Genomic DNA, 6,000 nt, shown 5'->3' with positions numbered 1-6,000 from the left:
ACTAATTATCGTCAAAATTCATTCATCGTACGTGTCAGCAATAACTTCAACAAATTATCAAAACAATTGACTTATTGTTGTGTAACAATTGACGTATAGATCTTGACTTATTCTGTAGCAGCTCTGATTCCATTAAGCGTCAATTAGGAAATGAGTTCTTTGGTCAATTTGGTGGGCGAGCTGTCAATATGTAATTAGATAATTAATACATTAGTGTTAAGCTTTTGATTTGTATACGTAACTCTCACTTTGTTTTTGATTTATATTGGAATCTGTAAATGGCTTTCTGTTATTTTATCACGTTACTATTGTAAAGTATTCAGCTGTAGATTCTCCAACAATATAAATAAATAAATAAATGTCATTGATAATGCAGAAAAAAGAGTGTGTGATTACACACAGCGTTGGGGAACTCCATCGATCACGGGCATTGGGTTTGAGCAATAACCGTCGAACATCACAGAACAGAAAAAACTAGTAGAAGTATGGATGGATTTTACTATGGAAACCGATGTCGCTAAACTCCCACATTTATCTATTAAATATGTAATGCACACAGTTAATCAAGAAAAGACATAACTATAAATTTATTTACATCAATTTGGAACTTAACGCTAATCTCATATTCTTAAAGTGATTATGACAACCTCAGAACTTTTTCCTTAAATTGCGAAAAATAACATATAAAAACTTCAAGTATTAGGAATTCTGTAACATACATACAATTTGTAAAGATAAAATTTATTTAGATAAAATTATATCGATATGTACATGCATGCACATTTTGAGTTGCAAGATATTTTTATTGTTTACACTTATCATTCCAACATAAGTTACATCGATTAAACGTAAAGGTGAATGAACTATACGTCGTAATATTATGGTTAATTTTTAATTGTATATTTTGCACAACACATAAAAATATTAATTGTATTTAAATTGTAAAATTAATATGATTCCCGATGATAGGAAATCCCTTCATTGGACATACTTTTATTGCTGCTATGATTTTTACAGTCCAAAATGGCACAATAAGGCATATTTGTATTTTTTACAGATAATTTTGCTTGACTTGACATCAAATGACTGGTCTGACTTGAGCCTCGAGAATGTACATTTGTACATAATAGAGGCGACAGGGTAACGCCCACATGCCACATCCACTAGTTTTTTCTGTTCCGTGTCGAACACGATCTGTATGCTGCGCCCAGTGAGGTAGCTGGTCGTCCACTTGCATAAGCTCTCGGGAAACCATAAGAAAAGGCAAGCCAAATACATCGGAAAGACTTAGAGAGAAATTAAGAGATATGCCCTCTGCCCCAGATAGGGGTTACGGGAACTGAAATGAATAATATTAATTACCCGTGATACTCTCACCAAAGAAACCTGAGTAGGTTATGTTTACTTAAAATTATACATTTGTGACTATTTAATATCACAATCTTGTATGTTCTGGTAACGATTACTGAAAACTAAAGATGATATCACGACATGTATGCATTATGAACAACGCCATCACTAGAACTTGATCTGTCTCTAACTGAACGGTCTAACAGATTTTAGCTGTCGATCGAATAGTTCGATTCAGGCAGGCAACGCGAGCACACGTGCCGCGTTATCTGTCCTCCTTCGAATACTTATTACCTGCGTTATCGCACTATCTGCTCAGGCCACCTGGGCTAGCTATTGTTATCGCACGCTATTGTTCGGGACTCTTTGAGTCTCGCATCTGCTACGTTCCTTCGCAGAACGAAGCTTAGTTATTATCAGTGTTAAATACCCGGTTTACGATCGTGTTAGTTAGCACCTGTGCTGTGTTTCGCGATTCTGCACGTTAATCGTGTATGTTTGTGAGTTGCAGTTCGTGGCGTGTGTGTCTTCGCCGCGGGGGCCTGCACAGCGTGCATCGGGGTTCCGGCCCAGCTAGTCTACATCGAGTAAAGTTAAGTCTTAGGCTTAATTACCATTATTAATTTCTTTTAATTTCGCTATATTATATTATTATTAATATTGTTTTATTAATGTACAAGTGTCAAACTAAACTATAGTTGTCCACTTAATCAATATATCCCCCTCTACCTGACTCGGGCAGCGGGGGTTGTTACCTTTAAATTAACATAAACCAACATTATATGAACCATGGCTTCACCAATGGTTCTTGACGAGGGTTCAAGGCCTCAAGGCCCTCATGGCTCAACTGGCACCGCTCATAGCGGATCAGATAAATAAGGTGGCAGCCGCCACCAAAACCAAAAATTACGCCTCGGCATCCGATAAGTCGTCGGATGACGAATCGGATATGGAAGTCGGAAGCATTTCTGACGCGAGCTCCGCGGCCTCGGTTAAACCGAGGAAAATGATTTTAAGGTCAGCTCGTCCGCCTGTTCTATAGGCATATTTTAACGCCCAGGCGACCCCTAAGGTCCCGGTAGGTACTCTCGACCGCACGGAAGCCCCTCAGGCCTCCAGTGCTTCACCGGCCCAGCCGGATACCGCTCTTCCGTCGAGAGCAGAGAGTGTCGCGTCGGACACGGATGGCTTCACCACCGTGAGCCGTAAAAAGAAGCGGACAAAGGAAGCGTCTAGCGCTCATTCCTCCCCGCCGCCCGCAAAACGCGCTCCGCGCGACCATCCGCAAGCCGTGCGGCCCCCGCCTCTTTTCATAAGCGACAGGGCCCAGTGGCATGCAATACGCAGAGCGATACCCTCATCGCTTCAATACACGGCCAAGGCCTATACCAGCTCTATTAAGATAGAGCTGAAGACAATTGCGGACCACCGCTCTTTAACATCTATACTCAGGGAGCTACGTATTGGCTTCCACACGTACGCCCTCCCTGAGGACAAAAAACTGCGGGTCGTTCTTAGGAACATCCCAAAGGAACTCGATATTAAAGAGATCCACGCTGACCTCAAAGAGCAGGGCTACCCTGAATGAAGTCCATCGCATGCACAAACGAATTGATAGGTCGCCGCTGAACCTGGTGCTGGTCGTTCTCGACCTCACTAAGAAGGGCAAGGCGATATTCAATCTGAAGGCCTTGTGCTCTCTACACGGCATCAAAGTGGAGGCTCCGCACAAAAGCGGCGGTCCAGGGCAGTGCCATCGCTGCCAGTTATACGGCCACTCTGCCCGCAACTGCGAGGAGAAACCTCGCTGCGTCAAGTGTCTTGGCAACCATGGAACTCCTGAGTGCACCCGCCCTACAGTGTGCGCGGAGCCTCCGGCATGCGTGCTCTGTGGTGCCGAAGGACACCCTGCAAACTACCGCGGGTGTCCCAAGGCACCCAAACCGAAGCGCAAGGGTCCGCCTAGGCTGCGTCAGGCCCAGGGGCCGAACAAGAAGCCAGAGGCCTTCATTCCGGCCCCACCGCCCAAGACAAACGCCTGGGAAAAGTCTCCTATCAAGGAGACAGCACCACCGCCTACCACGGCCCCCGCGACCCTCCGGCCGCCCTTAGCGTCCCGCCCATCGGCGTCGGTCCCGCGACCGAGGCCCCCGGCGCCCGCTTCCGCGGCAACAAGCAACCAAGGCGGCAGCGCCTTTGCCTTCAAGTTTGAGCTTTCAGAGCTGTTCGACATTGACGAAATCACAGCCCTGGCCAGCAGGCTCGAGGCTGTCCGGGACGACCCGCCGTCGCTCCTGCAAGTTATGGCAGTCAACGCCAAAATATTCCGTGCCCTCACCGATATAGGGCGAAAGTATAAAAACATTCGCGATGCCTAATTACGTAAGCGGACGGGTTAAACCACATACGCTCCGTATAGCGTATTTTAACGCCCAAGGCCTTAAGCCTCAACTAGACTTGGTGAAGGAGTTCGCTCACGAACATTAATTAGACCTATTCTTAGTGCAAGAGACATTTCTAAAACCACGTATATGCGATCCGGGTATCGCTAATTATAACTTAGTCAGAAACGATCGCACCACCCGTATGGGCGGTACCCTCATTTATTTTAAAAGGTCTCTACACTGTATACCTATAGATCATCCGGTCCTCACTAACATCGAGGCCTCTGCCATCCAAGTCAGTATGGCGAATCACCAGCCGATCACTGTTATTACAGCTTATCTTCCGCCTAACAAACAAGTATTAGACACAGATATAGAAGCATTACACGGCCACGGGGCCGCAGTCATAGTGGGCGGCGATCTTAACGCCAAACACTCCAGCTGGAACAGTAGAGCCACAAATAGAAACGGAATCTTATTAGATTCACTGACAGACACGCAGAACTTTTCAGTAATAGCACCCGACGAACCAACATCCTCTTCTTAAGTATAAAATTAATGTTTCAAATTCAAAAATAAAATGGTTGTCCAGAGGTATAAAAAAATCATGTGCAACAAAAAGAAAATTAAGGTATCAATATTATAAGAATAAAATACCTGCCAACAAAAACAAATTTAATAATTATTCAAAGATTCTCAACAAGTGTATAGACCTAGCTCAGAGAAGTAGTAACAACAAATATATACTTTACTCGAAAAATAAATGCAAAGCGTCGTGGAATGTGATTAAAAATAAAACTAACTCTAATGTAGGAAGTATCGATGAAATTAAATATGAAAATAAAATTATAAATAATCCAATTCAGATTGCTACTATTTTTAATAATTATTTTATAAATACAGTCACACAAAGTCAAAGTCAAAATGTAAAAAATAAAAAACCTACATATAAATTAAAACATAACAATTCAAATATTTTCTTAATGCCAACTGATGAAATGGAGATAATAACCGTTATTAAGTCACTTAATAATTCAAATTCCACGGGCTGCGATGAAATAGCAACAAAGGTAATAAAGGAATGTGCAAAGGAACTAGCTCCAGTCCTAGCCTACTTAATAAATCTATCTTTTGAAGAAGGTACTTTCCCATCAAATTTAAAAAAGGCAAAAGTAACACCTTTACTCAAAGCGGGTGATAAAAAGGATATTAACAACTATCGACCAATCACACTCATTCCTGTTATCTCAAAAATTTTTGAAAAGATACTGCACAAGCGATTAACATCTTTTTTAACTAAACATAATATCATTTTGGAGGAACAAAATGGTTTCCAAAAAGGAAAATCAACAACTTTAGCGTGTTTTTCGCTAATAAAAGAAATATCGGAATGCATGGATACAAAAATTCCAGTAACATCAGTATTTTTTGATATGAGCAAAGCTTTTGACAATGTTTGTCATGAAAAACTATTAGATAAATGCGCTCAATATGGTATTCGAGGTCTAGCAAATGACTGGCTTAAAAGTTATCTTTCAAACCGTACTCAATACGTTGAAATTGCTAAATTAAATAATAAACAAGAAGTAATACCTTATCGATCAGAACTTAGACTTAAAACAAAAGGTGTACCACAAGGAAGTATATTGGGTCCACTTCTATTCATAATCTACATAAACGACTTACCTAGCATTACTACTAATAACTGTACTCTTTTTGCTGATGACATCTCTATTGTAATTAAATGTAACAATGAATTGACATATGATATAGAAATTAATAAAACAATAAAGGACACAATTGAATGGCTTACTGAAAATAACCTGACTGTAAATATAAAAAAAACAATGTATATGCAGTATTATAATAAGAATGGGAAAGGAAAAGATATTAATGTTAATTATCATAATGAGAATATTAAAGAAGCACAACTTGTCAATTTTCTTGGTATTTCTTTAGACAGCAACTTGTCCTTCAAGTCACATGTTGACAAAATTAGCAAAAAAATTAACCAACATGTATTTGTCCTCAAACGCGTATCAAAAACAATAGGTGAAAAAACAGCGCTAATGGCATATCATGCATTCGTGGTTTCAGCTTTAAGATATGGATTGGTCATATGGGGCAACTCGGTGAGCATAGGACATTTATTTATTGGACAGAAGAAGTGTATCAGGGCGGTTTGTGGAGCCGGCCCCCTAGATTCTTGTCGACCGCTATTTAAAAAATTGAAAATTCTATCGCTGCCATGCCTATACATTTATGA

Source organism: Leptidea sinapis, chromosome 16 (genome assembly GCF_905404315.1).
Source record: "Leptidea sinapis chromosome 16, ilLepSina1.1, whole genome shotgun sequence".
Lineage (NCBI taxonomy): Eukaryota > Metazoa > Arthropoda > Insecta > Lepidoptera > Pieridae > Leptidea > Leptidea sinapis.
The sequence above is the reverse complement of the archived record's forward strand: the minus strand, read 5'-3'. Positions refer to the sequence as shown.